The sequence below is a fragment of the Diabrotica virgifera genome, chromosome 7 (assembly GCF_917563875.1).
Source record: "Diabrotica virgifera virgifera chromosome 7, PGI_DIABVI_V3a".
Classification (NCBI taxonomy): Eukaryota; Metazoa; Arthropoda; class Insecta; order Coleoptera; family Chrysomelidae; genus Diabrotica; species Diabrotica virgifera.
In genome coordinates, this window is record NC_065449.1 from 170,460,129 (window position 1) to 170,486,259 (window position 26,131).

At 31.5% G+C, this 26,131-nt stretch overlaps 1 protein-coding gene across 9 annotated transcripts in view; it reads right to left on the bottom strand.

Moving 5' to 3' along the window:
• The window catches only part of LOC126887620 (uncharacterized), a 376,841-nt gene that overhangs the window by 309,251 nt on the left and 41,459 nt on the right, over positions 1-26,131 (bottom strand). The window lies entirely within an intron of this gene.

The following is a 26,131-nucleotide window of genomic DNA, read 5'->3' on the forward strand; positions in this document are numbered from 1 at the left end:
CTTTAATTTGTGAGTTATTGGTGATTGAAGCTAAACATTATTTGCAACAAAAAATACGTAAAATTTTATTAGGTTGGCCGTGAATATACTCAATCCCAAATAATTTTTCAGAAATAATGACATATTAATCCAGACTGGTCCTTAAAATTACCAATAATGGTTTAGCTATCAAAATACCTACGTAGTTAAGATTGTTGGTGCGATTAATAATTAAGCACAAATTAAAGCAGTTTGGTATAGGGAATGCTTAAGAAATAAAAAAGAACCATAAAATATCATTTCATTACAATACTAAAATACAGGGTGTTCCATTTAAGGAAAACTCAGAAAATACTCATTCCGAGTTTCGACCAACCCTGTATACTAAAATTAAAAATTTAGCTATACTAATGATTCTTAACAATAGTAGAGTATATTAAAAATCATTTGAACGTAAGTAGAGTTTTAGATGTCAAACTACTACAATTCTACAGGGTGTTAATTTTGCTACGAAATTAATAAAAAAACGTAATTATCTTTTAAAATACCCTGTATAATATTACAAAACCTCATATTTTAAGAAAGAAGACATCGAATAGAATCCAAAAATGTAAGAATATACCATTAAAAAAACGAAGTTATAAGCAACTTCCGGTATAACCGGAAGTTGCAAAGAGATGAAAATATTTTCATTTAATAGATCATCCTTCAAAACCCCGTTACTCCAATTTTCATGATTCTGTTGCCTTTAGTTCTCGAGATATTTCTAATAGACCCTTTATTTTCCTCACCCTGTATTGATTGTTTCCCACCTTTAGACGTATCAGAGGAGTATGTCAACTAAAACTGTCACTGTGACAGTGGCATTTCTCAAACTTGTCTGATACGTCTAAAGGTGGGAAGCAATCAATATAATTTCAATTTTTTAGTTACTATCGCTACATTTAACACCTTTATTAGGTTTGTCCCTTTTTATCTCACAACTTAATATGTTTCCATCTATTGCGTTATTTTAAAAACGCATGTTGTTATTGCGCTCATCACTGTATAATATGCCAACAAGAGCTTTTTAAAAGTTTTTACGAGGAATTAAAATAAATTTTTAATTCTAAAATTAAAATAATTTGAAAATTGAAGAACGTCTTCAAACCAATAAAAAAGGTGAAAATAGCGAAAGTTTTATGACAGCTTTAAGAGAGTTTAAAAATTTTAACATACCTTGTGAACTATAATGTTATATAAGATTATAAGATCATCTTATTATCTGAGCTCACTCATACCAAAAAATGTTAAATACCTAAGTTGTAATGATCTGATGATGGTCGCGAAGACCCAAGATAGTCTTCTTCCTTTTGCTTCATGTTAATTTTACTCGGAAAATATAATTGGAGTATTTTCCGTTTTCCTTCCCCAATTGTCGTCCTCCGCGTTAGGTTTATTCCTGGGGGTTGAATATTTAAAAGAGTTTATGGATGCTTTGTAGGAATCTTGGGTTAGGACTTAGGACATGATTTCCCCTCCTTCGGGGGTTGAAAGATAGTCATAGCTTGCGTGAATCACATCTCTGAGTATTTAATTCAATAAATCTAAATCTACTGTAAAAAATCTTCTTCAACAGAATTATTACGGACAATGATGTATCTGATGATACAGATAACCAAACATCATTATTATATAGACTTAACTTATGTTTTAAAAACCCATAAAAACTACAAAGTCAAATGTTAAGTATGAAAGATCAGATATGACGTAATTATTGGAATGGTTTGGGAAAGAACTGAAGGACACAAAGCATCAACTATAATAAACTACAAAAACAATTTTACTGACAAGATTATATCTCCAAAATCCAAAAATAAATAAGAGTTTATTATTTTGCTTTATGTTATAAATGTTATTTTATTTGTATATTTGTATTGTTTTATACTAAAAATTCATATCTAGACATTTAGTACACTTTATTATTTAATACATACATAAGATTTATATAAAAACACACAAAGACTGAAAATAAATAATTCAATAAATATAAAGCGTTTCATTTTAAATTAATTTTACAATAAATAAATTACAAATCATAATAGTAAATCAGTTGGATAGGCTTGGTGATCAATATATACCTTGGGATCAGGACCACACAAAGTGTGCTTTCAGTGTGTCGAGCTACTGAGAAAATGGACAAAATGTACACGTGGCTCTTTATCCTTCGGCATTCCTATGGTATGAAGGGAATCAAAAACTATGGAAACGACTGTTACTTTTGTTCCTGACATGTCAAGGGTTTCAGCTCAAAAAATAAACATCCAATTAACATACAGTATCCTGATTTATTGTCTACCAAGAAATACCCAATCCTCCATCTTTTTCTCACACCATCCAACAGCAGCCATTAGATGAAAGTTCAAACGAAAAAAAAACGATGAATACGAATTAAATCATGATATAGATCAACCTCAATAGTTTATCTAAGCTGAACTAAATGACAGTGAGAAATTTGGGCCTATCGAGAGATACTGCACAAATATTAGCCAAACGACTGAAGGATAAAAATCTGTTGTCTCCAGGAAACACTTTGCGTGGTATAGGCATCGTAAAAAGAGTTCAATGAATATTTCTCTCAAGAGGGTTCACTGGTGTATTCTAATAATATTCCTGAAGTAGGATACTCATGAACCCATGGATATTTTATTGATTATTTTAAGAGAATTTTGAAGGTGTATTTTTGTACAATTGTAATTCTTATGCCTCGGTGACTGTTGCTCTCGCCGTACATCTCAAAGAAACTTATGAGAATCTTGAGCTGTTGCTAAATAAAATAAAGTCTAACGATTGGCAACTCTGTGGATACCTCAGAATAATCCATGCTACTGGGTCAGCAGTCTGGATTCACAAATTATTCATGTTTGTTGTGCAAGTGGGACAGTCGGGCACAAAATTTGCATAATATTAAGAAATGATGGCGACTTATAGAAAGACTTGTACCGGAAAAACAAAATATATGACAAATTTCCTGTTCTTTCTGAAGCTAAACTTAAAGAAGGAATTTTCGCAGTCCCTTAAATTCAAACCTTAAAATCGGACAGATTGTTACAGAATACAATGACCCAGGATGAATATGAATCATGGAATTCTTTCGTAGAGGTCATAGACAGTCTACACAGTACCTAACATTTTACAAAATTGTAAAATATCCGGGATGCAATATGAGTGTGAAACTTCTTTTTTTATATAACAACTCAATTTTGTGCTAAAATTTTCTATTAAATATAGTTTCAATAAATAATTTCTCAGTATGTTTGTCAGTTTCCATGAATAATTTCAAACACACTTTGCCTGAACACCTGGCGTGAAGGAAAAAACTAGTGACAGGTTCGTGATCAGCACATCCGAATTTCTATAGGACACCTATTAAACTTTAAACATTTTTCCATGAAAAAAAAGTCTTATATTAAAATTGGTAAATTTAAATTTAATTGTGATTTCCTTAATTTGGTATCCAATTTTCTTTAAGGTAGTTAATTCCCAAAATATTTAAATATTTTCATTTTATATTAAAATATTAAATGAAGACCAGGGCCCAGAGCACGCCAAATGTAATTCTATTTTGCTGACGTCACAAAATAGAATTTCATAATGGGAGAATCTACGGTTACTAGGCAACGTGACGTCACTAAAATAGAATTATATTTTAGTGACGTCATGTTGCCTAGCAACCGTCGATTCTCCCATTATGAAATTCTATTTTGTGACGTCAGCAAAATAGAATTCTATTTGGCGTGCTCTGGGGCCTATTAAGAAGAACAAAAAAATAAACTTTCTTTCAATAAACTTTTTTATCCCATGCCTAGATTTTGTGTCATTTTTGACCTACTAATTTTTTTTTATTTCTAACAAGAAATCGAACATATTATAACTAATAACTAATTAGGCAATATAGAGAAATTGTCACTGTCATTTTGACAAAGCTGCGTCAGATTTTCTCTTATCTGTTCTCTTACCTTTATCGATATCTGTTCAGTTCAGTAGTGTATTATTTTAAAAATTCGTTATTGTTGTTTCATAGGAAAATAATGTTTATTTATGGTTAATTTATTATATTTTTGTGTAATAAAACTAAGTTGTTGGCCTGTTTGAAAAAATACATTATTGTTAATTGTGAGTTTTAGTTATACATATGTAGGTAGGTAAGTATATTTTACTTAAAAATATTTCGAATTCTAATGCGAGTATATTAGAGTAAGTTAGAGTGCCTTTGGCGCTCTATGAACTAAATAAAATAAGACTGCTCTTGTTTCGCTTCAAAACGAAATGATTATTTATTATTATTATTTAGTGCAAATACCTATGTTAACAGAAAATTTTAATCCACTTTGGTTTATTTCTATAATTATTTATTTACTAATAACAAAATTCTTTTCTATTACTTCCATTTAGCGCGCCTATGAGTATAATTGTCAAAATATTGATCTTATATAATGTCCAAGATTACCACTGTTGCCAAAGTTTCGCAGACCTTATGAAAAAAGGTATGATACTATCTCCCGCAGTTATATCGATGACGCGCTACTGTATGCTCTTAAGTGTACATTTCAGTATCACTATACCATAAACCTCACTTAAAGTTCACTTTAACTTAACACTTTAACCTCAAAATCAAATTGTATTTTTTTTATTTAAAAAAATCCTGAATATTTCTTTCAAGTTCAGGTTCTTCTGAAAACCGGCCAAAAGTTTACAGGGAAAGAAACCAATAGGATGATGTATTATTTGTTTCTTTGAAAGATTTGGATTGACAAAAGATACAATTATACACCTTAGTTCAAAATAAACCCTAGTTAAAGTATACTTTAGGTTGTCATTATGAAATCGGGCATTAATGTTGCTCCACAATATTGATATGATATGCAATTATTAAAGTGAATTTTTAGTAACAAAACCTCAATCTTTATTTTTCTTCTTATTCTTTTTTGGGCTATGGCCTTGACAATTATCTAGTAAGTAACCAGGACTAATATAATTGGCCGATATAATTAAAAGTGCTAAGAAAGTTGCTGATTGATGACACTAGGCTAAGGTATTTGACCTTGAGTTAGAGTTGTCATCAAATACATCATCATTATATTTGCAGTAAAACAGCCAATGATTATGATTATGATAATCTAAAAAGTTTTTTTTTCGGATAATTTTAGTCTATGGAGGTATATCTTGACAGTGGCATTATCAAAAAGACATCAAACAAATATGAAATATATTTTTCTGTTGGGGTTACTTCTGAGGGCAAAAGGCTCAGCAAGTAAAACAGGATTAATTTTTGGTGTAGATATTGTTGCTTCGGTTTCAGAAAGCGTACCAGTCATTTTCCAATTTTGTTTAAGACTTTTTGCGTGGTGTTGCTTTTAGATCGCTTCTATCTAGCCAAGTTATTTCTGATCCTTTTAAGATCACCTCCTTAAAAAAAATGTTTTGATGTTACCGAAAATACCAAAGTGTGCCTTTAACCAGACGAAAGTAACAAAAGTGTATGTTCTTCGAGCAGCTTTAGTTGATTTTCTTAAATTATGGTGACAAAACTATTTTTATATAAATTTAATGTTTAGTCTTTTTCATCGTATTTTTATACGCTTAATTGATTGCCACTATTCGTGATAGCTTAAACCGCCTTCTAACTTTGTTATCAGGGCCCCCGTAACCAGGCGTGCAACGCGTGCGGCGCACGCGGGCGTAACCCCAAAGGGGCGCCAAACCGAAGGTTTGGTAAATAAGAAATATTTATTTTAAATGAGATAATCATTTTTTATATACAATTTTAATTATTTCATGAACAGCTAGAGAAATCTCAAAAATCAAATATTGTGTTATTACTGAAAAAATAATTATTCCCGTCCTGAAATGTTGAACTTACTCCGTCAAAAGTATATTACATTTTGTTGTTCCTTCCTAATTTTTTTCTTTGAAGTATATTGAATTACGCTTGGCATACCATCCAATCGATTTTATGTTGCAAACTAAAGCAACACTCAAAATAGTCAAATAAACATCAAATCACACTCCTTGACGAGCAGAAACATAAATTAACACCCATAAAACCCAACTTAGCAGTTTTACTCCAACAAAAACACAACTTGCTGGATCAAGCAATTTTACTCATATAAAGTGAATCTTTTACTCGAATTTATGATAATTATACCCTTAAGTAAACAAATACTCTATGAATTATAATTATGTATTTGATTTGAGTATCTTTTCCCTTCTTCTCTATGCGTTTATTAGGCACAAACATTATTTACTGTTACTGGTGAACGGGTGGTTTCCTGCAGTGAAAGGTTTAAAATTTTATTTTATATTGGTGTTAATAATTACCTACGAACGACTATTGTTGCAATATCCGTTGGGTTTGTTCTGCCCTGATTTTAAACTTTTGTTTTCGTGTAAAAAATATTGGACAACCTTTTCTATTTGTTGTTATTTTAAGTGGTGTGGAAATTAAATTAATTGTGAAAATGAAAAGTATCATAATCATTGCATAGAATAATAATAATTCATTTTAAATAGTTATAATCGGGTTTCCTCTAATAAAATCCACAATTTACAATTTATTTTGAAAAAAAAAATAAAATAATTAAGACATTGTGTCTGCGTAACTTGGAACCATATGGGAAAGTTTTTTATTACCTATTAATTCTACAGAAAAAATTTATTTTTCATAAAATGCTTTCTTCTTCTTCTTCTTCATGTGCCATCTCGTCTAAGAAGGTTGGCAACCATCACGGCAATTCGCACTTTCGATACCGCTGCTCTAAAGAGATCAGCAGAAGTGCAATTAAACCAAGCTCTCAAATTGTTTAACCAGGAGATGCGTCTTCTTCCGCGACTCCTTCTACCCTGTATTCTTCCTTGCATTATCAATTGTAACAAGTTATAACGCTCGCCCCTCATAACATGTCCCAGATATTGCAGTTTTCTGACTTTAATTGTATTTAAAACCTCTTTATCTTTTCCCATTCTTCTCAACACCTCGATATTCGTGACTCTATCCACCGCTAAAATGCTTTGCATAGTCTAAAAACTAAAATGCAACCAAATATAAAATTGTGTCAATCTTATGAGTATCAAAAATATGAACTTCGATCAAGAGTACCTTATATTTCACAATATCGAAAATTATTATTAAGAAAAGTTGTTTGGAATTAATTAAAATCTATGTTTTAATATGCAATTACATCCCTTTAAATTTTTTTTCTCAAATTACAGATACCCAACGCCCTTTTCAATTATTACGAATAATGCGATAACTCTTTTAATGTTATTGATTAATTAATTAATAATAATAAAAGAGTTATCACATTATTTGTTATAACTGAAAAGGGCTAATTATTAATAATAAAATACTTATCACATTATTTCTAATAAATGAAAAGGGCGTTGTTGAAAATTACAATTAATGTACAATAAAAAGTTCTTTTTAAAAAGCTTTGCATGGTCTAAAATCTAAGATGCAATCATCAAATCCTATCAATTTTTTTCAATTTTATATGAGATAATATGTAAAAAAATATGAGTTTCGATCAAAAGTAAAGTGCCTTTCTAAATCACAATATATTTCAATTAGAACGATGTAATTGCATATAGAAACATAGTTTTTAATGCTGAACAACTTTTCATAATAACTTTTCAATATTGTGAAAAGTAAACGTATTTTACTCTTGACCGAAATTCATATTTTTTGACATACCTCGTATAAGATTCATAAAATTTGACATTTCTGTGGTGTCAGGGTAAAAGTTCTTAAGTCAAGTTTTGGTCATTTTGAGTTAAGTGGACAAACGGAGAGATAACGATCTATATTGGTGGGTAAAAAATCCTAAAAAAATTTGTGGGTAAAAAAAAGTCGTATACAACGATTAAAGCATACAGAATATATGGCGGAAATAGTAATATAAGTCAAATCTTGACTTAATGAGATGATTTATGACTTAAGAACTTTTAACCTGACACCACAGATTTGATGGTTGCATTCTGAGTTCTAGACAATGCTGAACTTTTTACGAAGAATAACTTTTTATCGTAAAATTAATAATAAAACAGTTTGCCATATGGTTCCTAGATATGTAGACACCCTGTATAAAATTTGTTTGAAAACTTTGAAATGACAAAATATTATTGTTTATTTACTTAAAAGTATATTTTTAATTTAATATGCAGGGTGCTTCATTAATGTGCAAAAAATTTAAGGGGAAAGGTGCAAAATGTCGACTGTCAAAATTTGAATGTGTTTTAAATGTATTCATTTTTTTTTTCGAATACTGATAAAACTAATAGGTATTTTTTTAAAATTTAAACGAAAATGAAAAATAACGTTATTCCCGAGGGCCGACCAATAAACAAAAAGTTTCTTTTGAATTAAATATTTGCAATTATTAAAAATCACACTAAATTTTCTCTTTTATTTTCACCCCTGTAACTTATTAAAATAAAAATTATAGAAGTTTTCAGGGCCTTTCGGCCTCAGTAATAATGTAGTCTTTCATTTTGGGTTTAAATTTTTCAAAAATATTTATTAGTTTTTATAATAGATTTAAAGGGCGCTAAAATATGTCCCGCACGCGGGCGCCAATCAGCCTTGCGGAGGCCCTGTTTGTTATTAATAAATTATTGCAAAAATAACGGTTAATAGTACGTTTACTAACGGTTTTTGCTCTAAATTAAAAAAAACCATTGGATTGACATGAAATTTGGCATACACGTAGCTAACATGTCAAACAAAACAAGTGATTTTATTGGGACCGTGCAAGTTCGGCAAGGCGACCTCTATTTCTACGCTCTGTACTTTTATTCGCACTTTTAATTATATTGGCCAATTATATTAGTCCTGGTTGCTGGATAATTGTCAAGGCCATAGTCCAAAAAAATAATAAGAAGAAAAAATAAGGTGCAGGTTATGTTATGCAAACGTAAACAATTGTATGTAGTAAATAAAATTAGTTATTAAAATGCAGTACTGCAAGCAAAATACAATTAATTAAATTTACCTTTATATAATAATTGCATATCATATCAATATTGTGGAGCAATATACAATTTTTCTGCTTTAATGGCAGAAGGTATGAAATATACGTCAATTTGACAATTTCAATTGACAATATGAATTATTTAAGATAGTTGCAATATTTCTCCGTGACTCGCGCACGGTCGTTTCTCGTTTCCCTTCCAAGTACTTGCAAACCGCGAATACTGATCTGTACTTTTACCATGGGGGTGAGTTTCATCCCTTTTCGGGGGTGAAAAAAGAAAACTTTTCAAATAAGTCCGGGAGTGGATAGACTGATTAATTCTAAACAACTTTTATTCTATACAGTTTTTTCACCGAGTCAATACTTTTCGAGTTATTTGCGAGTAATAACTCAAAAAGTAAGTATATTTTCAAAAAAAATTTTCTTAGCAAACATATTAGACTATAAAAAAGTGAAAGAAATGGTGTAAATGTGAGGTCCGTAGACCCAGTAGAAGCGGAGTTGTAGCTAATGAACAACAAGTTCATATTTGTCAAATTCCTAATCGAATATTTCAACATAAAATAACCAAAAAATTAAGCACTTTTTGAGAAAAACTCATTACCACTTTTTTAAAGCTTGTAAAAAAAACTTTATTCTTGGGTTGTGATTGAAGTATTTATTATCAGCAAGTTACGCTCAAAACAAAAAGTTGGTCCCTTTTATTTTGGTAAAAAAACGTTAAAATCACCCCCTAGTTAGCATCTCAAATAAAATTAATCGTTACCGCTTCACAAGTTGCTTTACTTATGTCGTATTTAATGATATGTAAGTTTCATCAGTTCGAAAGTGCTTATAAAACCACCAAAAACGTGTTTTTTTTTGTTGAAAAATGAACATATTTACTCGAAAAGTATTGACTTAGTGAAAAAACTGTATAAAGCAAAAGTTGCTTAAAATTAATCAGTTTATGCATTTCCGGGCGTATTTTAAAGGTTTCTTTTTTCACCCCCAAAAAGGGGTGTTACTCACCCCCATGGCAAAAGCACACATCACTTGTTTTGTTTGACATGTTAACTACGTGTATGCCAAATTTCATGTCAATCCAAGTGGTTTTAGAGCAAAAACCGTGAGTAAACGTATTATAAACGGTTATTTTTGCAATAATTTATTAATAACAAAGTCAGAACGTGGCTTGAGCCGTCACAAGTAGTGGCAATCGATTTAGCGTATAAAAATACTATGAAAAAGACTACAAACTTGCTGTAGATAGCACATTATTCCGAGCTTTTCGGCGAATAAACAATTATTTTGTTAAAATCTTGAATGGGTTGCATGTGAGAGTTCATTTTAAATGAAGTAAAAGTCAGACTTACTCTCAATCTTTATTATAACTTCCGACGACCGGTTTCGCTCTTTAAAATTTGTAGAGCATCTTCAGGTCAAAGGTAACAAGTTACAAAATGCTACAAATAAAAACCAGAATTAGGACATTGTCTGGTTGTAAAAGATGCTAAAGATCCATATGATCAAGCCAATGTTGAATAACATACATAAAAGTAGCGAAATAGCATACCAATGCACATGCAAGCATTCATGGGGGTGGTGGTACAAAACTTCCCTCAAATGCAACCACATGCGCAGAAGTATGCTATATATAATCATGCAATCATAACGTGTCGTACTTACATTCGGATACAAGGTGCTATCAACTCAGTTTTCATTATCATGATGTTTCTTTTAAAGTTATGTTAACGGGATATGGTGGAATAGACGGACGATGCAGCAAAGGTAAACAAATCTATGGGACTTAGGAGATCTTGAGGGTGATGAGCTAGTTGGTGTAAGTTAACCAGCAAATCTATGTCTGTTGTTATGTTTGTGTAAATCAAATTAGTGAATGACTTATTTACAATTTTAATGTGTGTTGATTTTAAAGATTTTGTTTTTATTTTATTTTAATTTTATTTATATTTATATATATATTAAAGAATTCTATTTATTATTAATGTAAGATTGACAACGTTTGGATCGTAAATGTATTGAGTAATTATTGTGTATGTTAGAACTTGATTGTGCAGTTGCAAACTGATTATTTAAGGTCAATACCTGATCTGTGACGTGTACTGCTCGTGTGGGACTATTGTTCTAATAAGAGTAGGGTGATCGAAAGCTTTTAAATTGTAGTTAAAATGCCATGTCGGCAGTCATATAATAAATAGCAATACAAAGTAAAAAAGGTGGATTTAAATTAAAATTAAAACAGCAATGTAGGTAAACAAAACATTACAGATTTAAGGGTGGAGAATTGGAATAGAAATTAAATAGAAATGTAAATGTATTAAGAAGTAATTGTTTGTGAATAGCAACTATGTTTTAAGTGATATAAGCTATGGATAGATATTAATAAACTATTGAACCAGATAATGGAAATTAGTAGTAAATTATATTTTCTTGGTATACCTACATTGTGTTATAAAATTTTTGTCAATAAATAAATACTTGCTAGTTATGTAAATTCACCTCACATAGAAACACACAGGACAAAGGACGATACAACAAAAATGAGGGATTGATTAGGTCTGGAGCACTACATTTGATTAGTTTACTACATTGATTCTTAATTTCTTAAATTCTTTCTTAAGGTGTCAGTTTTTTAATCTTTGTGTTTTTTATAAAATAAAAAACACTGTTATACTTGTTCTGATACTTCATACTTCATAATTCCCTCAATATTTTATAAAAAACACAAAGTTTAAAAAACTGACACCTTAAGAAAGAATTTAAGAAATTAAGAATCAATGTAGTAAAATAATCAAATGTAGTGCTCCAGACCTAACCAATCCCTCATTTTTGTTGTATCGTCCTTTGTCCTGTGTGTTTCTATGTGAGGTGAATTTACATAACTAGCAAGTATTTATTTATTGACAAAAATTTTATAACACAATGTAGGTATACCAAGAAAATATAATTATCTGGTTCAATAGTTTTTTAATATCTATCCATAGCTTATATCACTTAAAACATAGTTGCTATTCACAAACAATTACTTCTTAATACATTTACATTTCTATTTAATTTCTATTCCAATTCTCCACCCTTAAATCTGTAATGTTTTGTTTACCTACATTGCTGTTTTAATTTTAATTTAAATCCACCTTTTTTACTTTGTATTTCTATTTATTATATGACTGCTGACATGGCATTTTAACTACAATTTAAAAGCTTTCGATCACCCTACTCTTATTAGAACAATAGTCCCACACGAGCAGTACACGTCACAGATCAGGTATTGACCTTAAATAATCAGTTTGCAACTGCACAATCAAGTTCTAACATACACAATAATTACTCAATACATTTACGATCCAAACGTTGTCAATCTTACATTAATAATAAATAGAATTCTTTAATATATATATAAATATAAATAAAATTAAAATAAAATAAAAACAAAATCTTTAAAATCAACACACATTAAAATTGTAAATAAGTCATTCACTAATTTGATTTACACAAACATAATAACAGACATAGATTTGCTGGTTAACTTACACCAACTATCTCATCACCCTCAAGAACTCCTAAGTCCCATAGATTTGTTTACCTTTGCTGCCTCGTCCGTCTATTCCACCATATCCCGTTAACATAACTTTAAAAGAAACATCATGATAATGAAAACTGAGTTGATAGCACCTTGTATCCGAATGTAAGTACGACACGTTATGATTGCATAATTATATATAGCATACTTCTGCGCATGTTGTTGCATTTGAGGGAAGTTTTGTACCACCACCCCCATGAATGCTTGAATGTGCATTGGTATGCTAATTCGCTACTTTTATGTATGTTATTCAACATTGGCTTGATCATATGGATCTTTAGCATCTTTTACAACCAGACAATGTCCTAATTCTGGTTTTTATTTGTAGCATTTTGTAACTTGTTACCTTTGACCTGAAGATGCTCTACAAATTTTAAAGAGCGAAACCGGTCGTCGGAAGTTATAATAAAGATTGAGAGTAAGTCTGACTTTTACTTCAATTATTTTGTTATTAACAAAATAAAAACATATTTTTAGTAATCGCGACTAGTCGTATTCGATTCAGCGACCAAAAATACATCAGAGAAGACCTTAACACCATCAATTTATTTACAGGGCTTCTAATAATTTCCTGAAAAATACCCAATTTTACCATAATTTGTTAATATCAATTAAACGCACCATTTTTGGGCTTCCAGACTACTTCCATTGGATTCAGCGACCCAAAAAACCTATATTACCACCATCAAATCAGGGCGAGCTAAAATTGTCCACGGGACGCCCTATGTTGCGACTAGACTATATTATACTTTTAAGAATTTTAACACAGTCTTTACGCTAACCGTTAGGATGCTTACTCTATGAAATTCAAATTAGATTGAAAAAGTTAGGATCTGCGGGTCACTACTATCTACATCAGGGGTGGGCAAATACTTTTAAGCGCGGGCCAAAATAAAATTTTCAAAATGTCTCCCGGGCCGGAGGACTATACGACTATACCGCGTACGTACGCTGTGCACACGTGAATGTTTTTGGTGGAGTTTTTTTCCCTGTCCAAGCAATTTTTTTGACAGAAATATTATAAGTATCATTTTAAAGCATTTGGTCAAAGAAATTTGACTGTTAATAATAGGTAATAGTAATAATAAATTGTCTTACTTGGGTGTACATGCGAACAATTTTTGCCCAGTAAAATATGTCACGTAATTTTTAAAGAAATAGGGTCCATTATATTGTCATAACAAGATAAAGTATAAGTAATGTAGATAAAAAATTAAGATACTGAACAAGTAGACAAAATGAAATACTTAGGAGTCTGGATTACGGAGAATCTAAATGCGAAATCAGAAATTCGATCAAGAATAGAGCAATCAAGAACAGCCTTTTTAAAGATGAGTAAATTTCTGAGTAACCAAAGACTCAATCTGCAAATCCGATATCGGATGGTAAAATTTTATATCCACTCTATTCTACTTTCTGGTTCCGAAGCTTGGACTGTTAATGTTGACATAATAAGAAAGCTGGAAGCTCTTGAGATGTTGCTTTTTGATTTTGAAAATACCATGGACCGATTATATTACCAACGAAATGGTGTTGCAAAGAATGGGAAGAGACAGAGAACTTTTGACTACCAGTAATTGGAGAAAGACAGCATATTTGGGGCACATACTTAAATATGATAAGTACGAGTTGTTGCAGCTTATTATGAAGGGTAGAATCGAAAGAGAAAAAGAGAAAGTGGTCCTGGTAGACGACAAATGTCCTGGCTGAAAAACATTCGCGACTGAACCGGGTTAAATACATAGTCGCTGATAAGAAAAGCAAAAGATATTATTACGGCTGTTCGATATTATAATAGTCTCCATTATTTGTATATTTCATTATTTATAAGCTGTTCGAAACCCTTCGAAAAATCGATGGTAAGACTCTATGGGACAGAGCTAGAAGTACAGATATACGACGGAGATGCAAGGTGGATAACATTAATTACTGGGTAAGAAACAGACAAATAGAATGGAATGACCACATAAGCCGAATTACAACAAATAGGGTAGTTAGGACAGCGAGAGACGGTTCCCCAATAGGAAGACGATCAGTGGGAAGACCAGGAAAACGATGGAACGACAACTTACTAGAGGCACATTGAAAAAACAGACAGAGTCATGTCTATACAAAAAGAAGAATAGAAGATTATTTATAAGAACACTACGCACCCTAATACTGTTGATTTCACCAAAATAAAAGAGATTAAAAAAATTGCTAGCGGGATTTTTCAAGGGGCCGGATAAAGTAAGCGAAAGGGCCGGGTCCGGCCCGCGGGCCGGCTTTTGCCCACCCCTGATCTACATGGTCCGAGAGCTGTGAGACATTTTTGAGTAGGTATTTTAGGCAACCTGAAATTTTTTCAGGTGACTCATCCATGATAGCCTAATACAAAAATGCCGGTCTGGCTGGAAGGTAGCCGTTATTTTCCCCAAACCCCCCCCCCAAAGTTAAAAAAAAGGGTAAACATTGTTATTACAAAAAATATCATTGGCGTGACTTTAAACTAAATTTAAATATTCAAATATAAAGAAAATAAACAGGCAAGGCCATTTGAGGGCGATTTTAACTCTGCAGGATACTTGCATGGGCGCCCCAGGATTATTTTCAAGGGGGTGCATCTGAACTTCAGAAGATTTCATCTGGATATGTACATACTATTACCGAGTATAAAATATACAAAACTATACATGCATAGCTATGTACATTCCTTCCGGACAGGGAGGTGCAATTGTTATTTTGGCAGGGTATTTTTTAATATTACAAATAAATATTCTAAAAAAGACAGGTTTTTTTGGTGAAATTTTCAAATTGCCAGGTGATTAAACAAATTACAAGTGCATGTGAATGAAAAGGGCTATAGGTAATTCTTCAACACCTAACGGAAATGGATGGATGCTAACAGAGTTTGCCAAGGAATTAAAAAGAGATGGTAAGAAGGTCTACAGACGAGATGGTGCCATTTATTGGTAATTTATTAATAAATTTAAATTATGATTTATGTGATTCGCATGTTGTAAATAATGATGGTATAGAAATGTCGATCGACGATAACATGTCCTGCGAAAATCACGAAGAAGTCGACACGAAGATAGTTCATCAGTATGTAAACTTAATACATTAGCAAAGGCCAATGTTCTTATTAAAACTTCTGATAGAGATGTTTTAATAATTATGCTTGGAAACATGAATCATCTCCAAAGTGACGATCTGGAGATTTTCATGGAGTATGGTACTGGAAATTCTAAAAGGTACATAAATATAACGAAGCTACTTACGGAATTAGAGCCATCTTTATGTACGAGTTTGCCTGCTTTCCACGCATTAACCGGATGTGATTATAATTCGTCTTTTTTCCAAAAGGGAAGACTAGAATAAGACCGCTTAAAATATTAAAAAAAATTAATTTATCAGAAAGCATTAACGGATCTTGGAGTTGTCCACATTACCAGTACGCGCTCTGAAATTTTCGAAACTTTGGAAAAATTTGTGTGAGAAATTTATGGTACAAAAAATTTATCAAATATCAACACAGCACAATTTCAAACATTCTGCCGAAATTATAAGTCTAATAAGAAAAATGAGCCTTTTAAGAACAAATTGAAACAGTGTGATCATCTGCTAAGAACACAGTATATCACGAGAATTTGGCGAATCGCACATTTGCAAGTCCCCAGTTCTTTAACACCTAACGGAAATGGATGGATACTAAATATGGATAAATTAGATTTTAATTGGTTTGAGGGAGATTGTGGTCATCAGCGAACCAAAGAGAATTTCAGATATATTGCTGAAGGTAAGCTTACATACATGTTCTTTTTATAACTGAAACCTTTTTTTTTAGTTAACTCAGTTTTTTGCTTCTTCGTGTGCCTCGTCCTTTCATGACAATGGCGATCATCACGGCCCATTTTATTCTGTCTGCAGCGATTCTGAAGAGTTTTATTGTTGTTTTTAACACTCTACTACTTTAAATTTTTCAACCAGGATATGCATCTTCTTCCCGGTTCTCTTTTTTCTTGCACTTTTCCTTATATAACCAAACAGATCACGTTTTTTATTTCTTAGTATATGACCAAAGTAGCTCATTTTTCTTTCCTTCATAGTGTTGATTATTTCTTTTTCCTTTTTCATGTTTCTTAATGTTTCCTTGTTTGTTACGTGTTGTGTCCATGATAATTTTTACATTATTCGATAACACCACATTTCACCAATGGCAAGTCTTTTTTCAGATGCGCCCGTGATTGTCCAGGCTTCGACTCCATATAAAAGGATAGAGAATACGTAGCAACTCCATTAATTAATCACTAATTAATTTTTAATTAATTCTAAATATATATTACGACTATTTACAAATCATGTAGAAGAGGAATCTGAGTCTCGAGGGAAGTCTGATGAAGAAGAAGAGAATGAATATTTAAGCTTAGATGAGGAGTTTGAAGAAGAAGTACAAGATTCGGAGACATAATTAATTTAGTTTATAGTTTTATGCTTTTCCACCTACTTATACATACAGAGTCTGTAATTTGGAATAAATTCAATATCTCAAATACTAATAGTTTTTTTGAAAAATGCTCAGACCCGTCGATTAGTATTTCAAATTGTCCTTTTTGACATATAATAATAATGTATACAGGGTGTCCCAATTTAGAGATATGACGTCATAGTTGATTTTCTTAAATGGCAACACTGTCATTTTGATAGCTATTTTGATAGGGTATGTAAAGTTATACATAACTGCAAAATATCAAATTTTTATTCTCTACCATTTACAAGATAATAAAAAATAACAAAGTTATGTCTGTAATTTTGAATAAATTCAATAATTCAAATATTAATTGTTTTTTTGAAAAATGCTCAGACCCGTCGATTAGTATTTCAAATTGTCATTTTTGACATACAATAATAATGTATACAGGGAGTCCCAATTTAGAGATATGACGTCATCGTTGATTTTCTTAAATGGCAACACTGTCATTTTCATAGCTATTTTAATAGGGTGCGTAAAGTTATACATAACTGCACAATTTCAAATTTTTATTCCCTACCATTTACAATATAATAAAAAATAACAAAGTTATGAAAAACAAGTATGTAATCGAATAATAATTGAATTTAATTATTTCAATTAAGCAAATGCTCATAATGTTGCCCATTGACTATTTGACAATAAATAAGGGCAACATCATGAGCATTTGCTTAATTGAAATAATTCAATTATTGTTTGATTACTTGTTTTTCATAACTTTGTTATTTTTTATTATCTTGTAAATGGTAGGGAATAAAAATTTGAAATTTTGCAGTTATGTATAACTTTACACACCCTATCAAAATAGCTATCAAAATGAGAGTGTTGCCATTTAAGAAAATCAATGATGACGTCATATCTCTATGATGAATTTTTTATGGACGACTGAAAGAGGAAGATTATCTCTGCCTGTTGTAAAGGAGCTTCTCAATATTAAAGCAAATTCTGTAATGTCATGTTCCGAATTAAATGACAAAATAAAAAATGACAAGCCACTTTTGAGAAAAATTATGTCTTCTGAAAAGTACGAAAGAAGAACAGATGAAGAACATCCTATCCCTGGGCCCAGTACAGACTAAGCATTTCGCATATATGTAGGTACAATGTAGAGGTAGCAACACAGCCAAATTCACATTTTACGTTCTCTACAACCCTTTGGACTACCTCTGTCCGGATTTGGCCTTAATAAATTATGGTAACCCTACCTATAGCGCTTTTCATTAACAGGCACGCGTAATTTGTTTAATCACCTGGCAGTTGAAAAATTTCACCAAAAACCTGTCTTTTTTAGAATATTTATTTTTAATATTAAAAAATACCCTGTCAAAATAACAATTGCACCTCCCTATCCGGAAGAAATTTACATAGCTATGCATGTATAGTTGTATATTTTTTACTCGTTAATAGTATGAACTGATTCAGATGAAATCTTCTGAAGTTCACATGCACCTCCTGAAAATAATCCTGGGGCGCCCATGCAAGTATCTTGCAGAGTTAAAATCGCCCCCAAATCGCCTGGCCTGTTTATTTTCTTTATATTTGAATATTTAAATTTACTTTAAAGTCGCGTCAATGATATTTTTTGTAATAACAATGTTTACCCCTTTTTAACTTTGGGGGGGATTTTTTGGAGAAAATAACTGCTACCCTCCAGCCAGACCGGCGTTTTTGTATTAGGCTATCATGGAAGAGTCACCTGAAAAATTTCAGGTTGTCTAAAATACCTACTCAAAAATGTCTCACAGCTCTTAGGCTAACATATTTTAAATTAATAATTAGTCAGGTTTTGTTCATTATTTCTTGATATGAAAAGTGGTGAATTTTAGTTTAATTTTGAATTCCTTAATTTAGTATTTAATTACCTTTTTTGTAGTTTATTGGGAAAATATTTTAGATATTTTCATTTGGATTAAAATTTAATAGACACACTCTCATCTAATCGTGAAATGTCTTACCCCGATTGTACACCTAAAGTTTCCAGACAATTTTTTATTTAAAAGAAACATCCTTTTTTTGTTTAAAGGTGGCCTTTAAAAGATAATTTAGGACTTTAATGAAGCTAAAAGAGTCGTTCGAACAAACTTTTTAAACTCTCCCGAGGAAAAACAAAATACAATCCCAAAGTTTCGAATGTGAACTATTTATTTATGTATCGACCCCACCATCATTAGAATTCAAGATTTTCTTTCGTAAAACTACCGACCATCATCCGCAGAGAGTTGAGGAAAAGTCCCCAAACTTGGCCTTGCAACAAAGATATCGAAACTTTAGGGTCTAACAGTGTTAGTTAAACAATTAGCCGGCTACTAACTTTCGAGATTATACCAAGACAGGATTCAAATATAAATTCGCCTTCAGGGGAGGACTGGTTAGTGGAAGATACCTTTTTCGTGTCCCTGTGGATGGGAATATATAGCATTTTAGACACTAGTACAATCGGCCATCGGTAATAATTCGCAAATATTTTACAGCTATCACTACTTTTTCTGTCTTTACACGGCAAATTACGTGTAGTAAAGTTCACACTGGTATGAATATGTAAACATTACTAGAATGTCATTCTACTTGAGAATGTCATCATTAACTTAAAGAGATGGCTTTTGGATGTTCTTGGATAACTGTTATTTGTATAATTGCAAATTATTAATTCAGTTAATAAATGTGATTTTTTCATTCATAGGAGATTCTGACTAATAGAAAGCTACAGAAATAAAAATTAAACTGAATATTTTTTAATGATTTTAACTTCCAATCGTATAGTAAGATATTTGATCACGTGTTTAATTCTGTCCGATCAGATTAAAATTATACTGAGAATTATCTACTGTAGAAAATTACCGATAAAATTTTTTTAAGTAGATTGTTTCTGTTTAATGGCAACTAGTTTCCTAGTTTTGACAACTGTCACATTTAAGAAAATATCCATAATATACGTTATTAAAAAATAATCTCACGAATATCACACGACAGTAAGAATAAATAAGAAAATAATGCTTCAGTTTTACTCAAATTTGTTGTACAAATTTTCGACAACAGACAACAAATTTTCGAACAACTGTCGCATTATTTTCAATTTATTCTCACTCTCTTGTGATATTATACCCGATAATTTTTGATAATATCCCGTCGTCAAGTATATTACGTCAGATGCCCTTCGTTGCTACTAAAAAATACATTCAGTGACATTAATGACAATTAATGTTTTAAAAATTATAAAAGTAATGACTTTCAACCGTCAAATATTTATAACAACTGTTTGTTTAATTGTACTAATTTGTACTTACATAAATAACTTACAATAAAATTTTGGTTTTGAACAGTTTTATTCATGAAATAATCGCAACAAATTGCACTCGATCTCTAAAATTATTATCGAATTTTTGCCCTCGTGACACTTTGAAATAATTTCAATCCCCTTCGGGTCGTGAAATTAAAACTGTCAAAATGTCACTCGGGTAAAATTCGATAATTTTAGAGCTCTTGTGCAATTACTACTGATTATTTCATTCATAGGAGATTCTGACCAATAGAAAGCTACAGAAATCTAAATTAAATCTGATTGAAAATCTATTGGAATTAGAGCATAAAGAAGAGTTGCCAGAGACAGGGGCGAATGGAGGATTGTTCTGAAGAAGGCTTTGGCTCATACAGAGCTGTAACGCCACTGATGATGATTGTTACTATGAAACGCTTACAATTTTGAACATCTTTAACAACAAAATACTTGGATCACAGAATATATTATCCTGATGTATTATCTGCTTGGATCTTCCACAAATAATACACAATAAATAACTTTTTATTAAGTTCACGTTTTAAATCAATTATTTTTATCAAATACACTATATAGGTATCAATATTATTTAATCAACAACTTAAAATATTCCCGATGCCATGTCAAATATTTAAAATTGTCATTGATTTTCACTGCCTCACTGACAATATGCTGACAATATTCTATTTAGACAGAGTAAGAGTAAGACAAAGACAGATTTGAAAAATATTACCACGGACATTGTGTTAATTTTTTTTTCGAATCCTGAAAAAACCAATAAATATTTTTGAAAAATTGTGGGAAAAATAAGGGGCCGAAAGTCCCTTAGAATAAAAAAGAATGTGTGTGTACTTTGTACGCACGTAAGAAGATATTCTTCTATTATATAGGTAATTTAAACGAAGTAAATATACTTAACAGGTTATTTGTATTTTATTTAAAAATTAAACTAACTTTCAAAAATTTTTTATTAAAACATCCAAAAATAAAAAAAATATATGAATCGCCCAGGATTCGAACCCGCGTCCTTCCAATCTCGGAGCTAACGCCCTACCAACTACTCCAGCGAGGTCCTTGTGATTGACGTGTAAGTTTCGGATATAATTACACAACACGGCGACAAATAGTGTAAAAATGTTATGCCTACATAATATTTTATTATTTTACTACAGAGGAACACAAATCCAAAAACACAAGAATTATAATAAATATTACATTTACTAAAAACACTAATATATTCTTTTAATGACTTATTTGCACGGTTACAGATACATATATACCTATCTTGAAAGATTAGCAATGAACTACATGCTGTCTGTGTGCGCAGGCGCGCAGGTTTATGTACAATTTTACCCTCAATCGAATCGCCGCTAAAGAAGAATATCTTCAATAAAATTTTATTTTGAATGAGATATTTGAAATAAAAATTCACACTAAATTTTCTCTTAGTTTTTCACACCTGTAACTTATTAAAATAAACATTATAGAAGTTCTGAGGGACTTTTGGTAACCGCTAATAACTTAATCTTTCATTCTGCGTTTAAATTTTTCAAAAATACTTATTAGTTTTTTCAGGATTCGACAAAATGAATCCCCATTTGAATAGCATTGCAGACGAAAATACGTACCCATCCCCTTAAACATAACAACTTCACCATTAAAAGCCATGATATTTTATATACGCTCACCGGCACAAAATTCCGCCACTAAAAGTTTTTCATTAAGTTACATGACAATTTATGACTTTATAAATTTTTTGTAGGTACTTCGATTTTCAAGATTCTTTCATCAGTTTGTAGGTATATGTATTGATACCGTTTTTTATTATTCGTGTACAAAGAATGTTTACTTAGATGGCATTATACAAGGGTAAATAGATGCGTTGTATTTTCTCCTAATTTTAAAAATTCTGTGGAAAAATTGAAGAGCCGATTTTGTTTCATACTTTTTTATATTATCTCAAAGACATCCCTAAGATTTTGTTTTTTGAATTATCCGAATATCTTCTTTTTGTAAGAGCTGGGCAATTTTTTTGGAAATAAAAACACTCTTTGACTCATAAACATATCTAAAACGTAGGTTGGATTAATAAGATTAGAATAGCCTGCATGCAGCCCAGATCTCAATCCTATCGAGCATTTATGGGATGAAATAAAAATAGATATTCACCATCCTCCTAGGCCTCTAGAAAATTTGGTACAGTTATGGCTCTGCTAGAAGAATACCGAGCTATTCCACAGGCAAGGATAACACATCTTATTTATCCGATTGTTTGATTCGATTGTTGTTAACCAACAATATAAGATATATTATGCCGATGACACGGTGATTGTTGCCAGTAGCATAGATGAATTAAAACAGGCAATGGAAAGGGTTAATTCCGTTAGTGATGAATAGAGCCTCAACTTCAAGAAGACAAAATGGATGCTGATAAGCAAAAAGCAACAACTTGCTCGACAGTTACGGATAAAGAACTTACTAATTGACCATGTAGAATCTTATGTATAACTTGGTAAATGCAAAAAGGGAACAGCACTCAAAAAAATTTAGTTCGTAATATTGATCAACAGTGTTTATTGAATAGTATTTCGTTGTAACAACAATTTAATTTTTTGTTTCAACGAACTTTTGGACACTGACGAATGTATTTGGTTATTGTCACAATGATTAGATAATAATTGTGAAAATAACTAGAGTACATTAATCAATAACACTCAATTTATTCAGCCAATAACGTAGTTTCGTATATTTAATAAATAATGTTAATTCTGGCAGCAACTCACTTTCTTGATTTCGTAGATGACAAGCAATTACCTTGGTTTATCGTGACAACGTACAGATTTTATTAAAACAATGTAAAAATGTTAATATAGAGTAAGTAATATATGATTATTGTATAGATGTAAACTGATTGTTGTGACAACGAATGCATTAATCAATCTACTATTGCGTTTAATAGCCACAATAAATGCTTTCATGGTGACAATAAACGTAGTTCTTGAGACAATAAAATGTTTTGCTTGACCATTTGAAATGTAACGGCTTTTCCTTATCATGATACCCCTAGCTTCTCTGTGTTGCCATTGTTTAAAAAAGAATTCTTTGTTAAACAATGCTGTTACGTCTGCCGAAGTGCCGAATAATAATTTCATTTCGTTTCCAAGTGTAGTCCGTAGTAGAAGGAAGTTTTCGTGTGTCTATTATCGTGAAATTTCGGTCGAATTCTTTTTAATTTTTTTTCGAATCCTGAGAAAACTAATTAGTATTTTTGAAAATTTAAACGCAGAATAAAATATTACAGTATTATCGAGGGTCTGAAGTCCCTGAGAACTTCTATAATGATTATTTTAATAAGTCACAGGGGTGAAAAAGAGAAAATTTAGTATAATATTTAATTTCAAATATACCATTCAAAAGAAACTTTTTGTTTATTCTAAGGAACTTTCAGCCCTCGGTAATAATGTAATCTTTTATTCTGCGTTTAAATTTTTCAAAAATACTTATTAATTTTCTGAGGATTCCAAAAAAATGAATGCGTTTAACAAGAATTCGATCGAAATTTTGCACATGCGCTCTCAAAAAGGATTAAAGTGATATACATTTTTGGAATCACTATTTCAAACGCTTTTAAATGAGCTGTCACATGATGTACTTTCCCATTTAAAAAAATCAAAGGTATGCCTGTCACCTGAAGAGGGATCGTGTAAAGTTCGAAACATTGATGTTATAATATACTTTGATTATTTTAAAAATCGACCTGTCCGAGCGTTTTGCTTATGTGCTAAAAATAAATAAGTTAATAAGGGGTGGGGGGGAGTGTAACACTTATTCCAGCGCACTGTATAAGTGAAATCATAATATGATTTCTCATATTATGAGAAATCACACAGTGTAAAGTCCATTAGGTTAAGGACAAAAAAGGTGGATTTAAAAAATTATTATTAATCAATATCATACATTCGGCTAATGCATTCAGTAATTATTAATATAAAATACGTTCATAGTAGGAATGAACGAAACTGATTGTAAGAATCAATAGAATCAATAAAGTTATATTATGGTATACATAATGAATGTTCATCCATTCAATAAACGTAATACATTGGCTCAATTAACGAAAATAATGAATTGATGAACATCGCTTTGTTGTTCCAATAAAACCACAAATTTTAAAGTACAAATTTTAAGTATTGCGTTTGTTGTCTGAATTAACATTTTTATTGATATTACGTACCTTTTTTGTTGAGTGAGGGCGAGGGCACAGAAATTAAGGCAAGAATAGAACGAGCTAGAGCAGCATTTAGCAGTATGAAAAAGCTCCTCACAAGCAAAGATTTATCTCTTCCCCTAAGACTACGTCTAGTTAAATGCTACATTTTTCTAATCTTACTTATGGTGTGGAGGCCTGGTCGCTGACAGAGATGCTCACGAAAAAACTAGAAGCATTCGAAATGTGGGTGTACCGACCCATTCTTCGTATATCCTGGACCAAACATGTCACCAACATAGAGGTAATCCACAGAATTGAAAAAAAAAAGAATTCGTGAGCACAATGAAACAAAAAAAAATTAAATATTTAGGCCACATATTGAGACACGATAAGTACCGCCTACTGCAATTGATTGTCCAGGGGAAAATAGAGAGTAAGTGAGGACCAGGCAGGAGAAGAAGAAGATTTATTCGATACCAGCTTGCGAGCAGTCTGCTGCGAGAGGTGAACATACCGGCTATTGAATTGTTTTGTTTTGTTGTTAATTTTGTTTTTTGTTGTTAATTTTGTCTGGGGAATAGTCGGATATTCCTCTAGTAGGGCCATAACTGTACCAAATTTTCTAGAAGCCTAGGAGGATTAGTCCGCAGTTTCCTTTAGGTCGTCGTTCATAGGTTGTGATGTTTTTTTGCCTTCTCTACTATCTTCTTCCACTCACTCCGGTCCTGAATCTTTTCTCTCCAGTTTGCAATTTCCATCTTTGATATATCGTCTAGCAGTTGGTCTTCCCTTCTTGTTTTTGGTCTTCCTCTTGGTCTATTTGTTACTGGTCTCCAGTTCATTATCTTCCTGATCAGTTCTTCTACCCCCTTCTTTGTGTGTGCCCAAACCATCTGAGCCTTTGTGCTTTAATAAATTTTACTATATCTTCTCCTTCAGTTATATTTATTATTTCATGGTTTATCAGCTTTCTATATTCCCCTGTTTCTGTCTTCACTGGGCCTATGTATTCTTCTCAAAATTTTTCTCTCAATTATTCTTAACTTTTCTTCGTCTTTTTTCGTAAGGCACATTACTTCTCCTCCATAGGCTATCACTGGTCTAATCACTGCTGTATATATTTTTGATTTTGTTTTTTTGCTCAAATTTTTGTCCTTGAGTAGTCGGTGATATTTCCAATATACTCTATTACCTGCTTTAATTCTTTCGTTTATCTCTATACTCCTTCCGTTTATGCCGTCCACCATCACCCCCAGGTATTTGAAGCAATCTACTCTCTTGAATGTATTTTCACCTATCTTTATTTCTGTTATTCTGTTTACATTTTCTCTTGTGCTTATAAGGTATTTTGTTTTATTCTGATTGATTATTAATCATCTCGTCTTTGCTTCTCTTACCAGGGTTAAAAGTGCCTCTTTTAGTCTTTTTAGTCTTTTTTTATCTCGTGCTACCAGTCCTAGGTCATCCGCATATCCTATGATCTGTGTTGAGCTTTGAATAATTGTCTTTTTCAAACCTGTGTCCCTAATTACTCCTTCTAGAGCGATATTAAATAGTGTCGTTG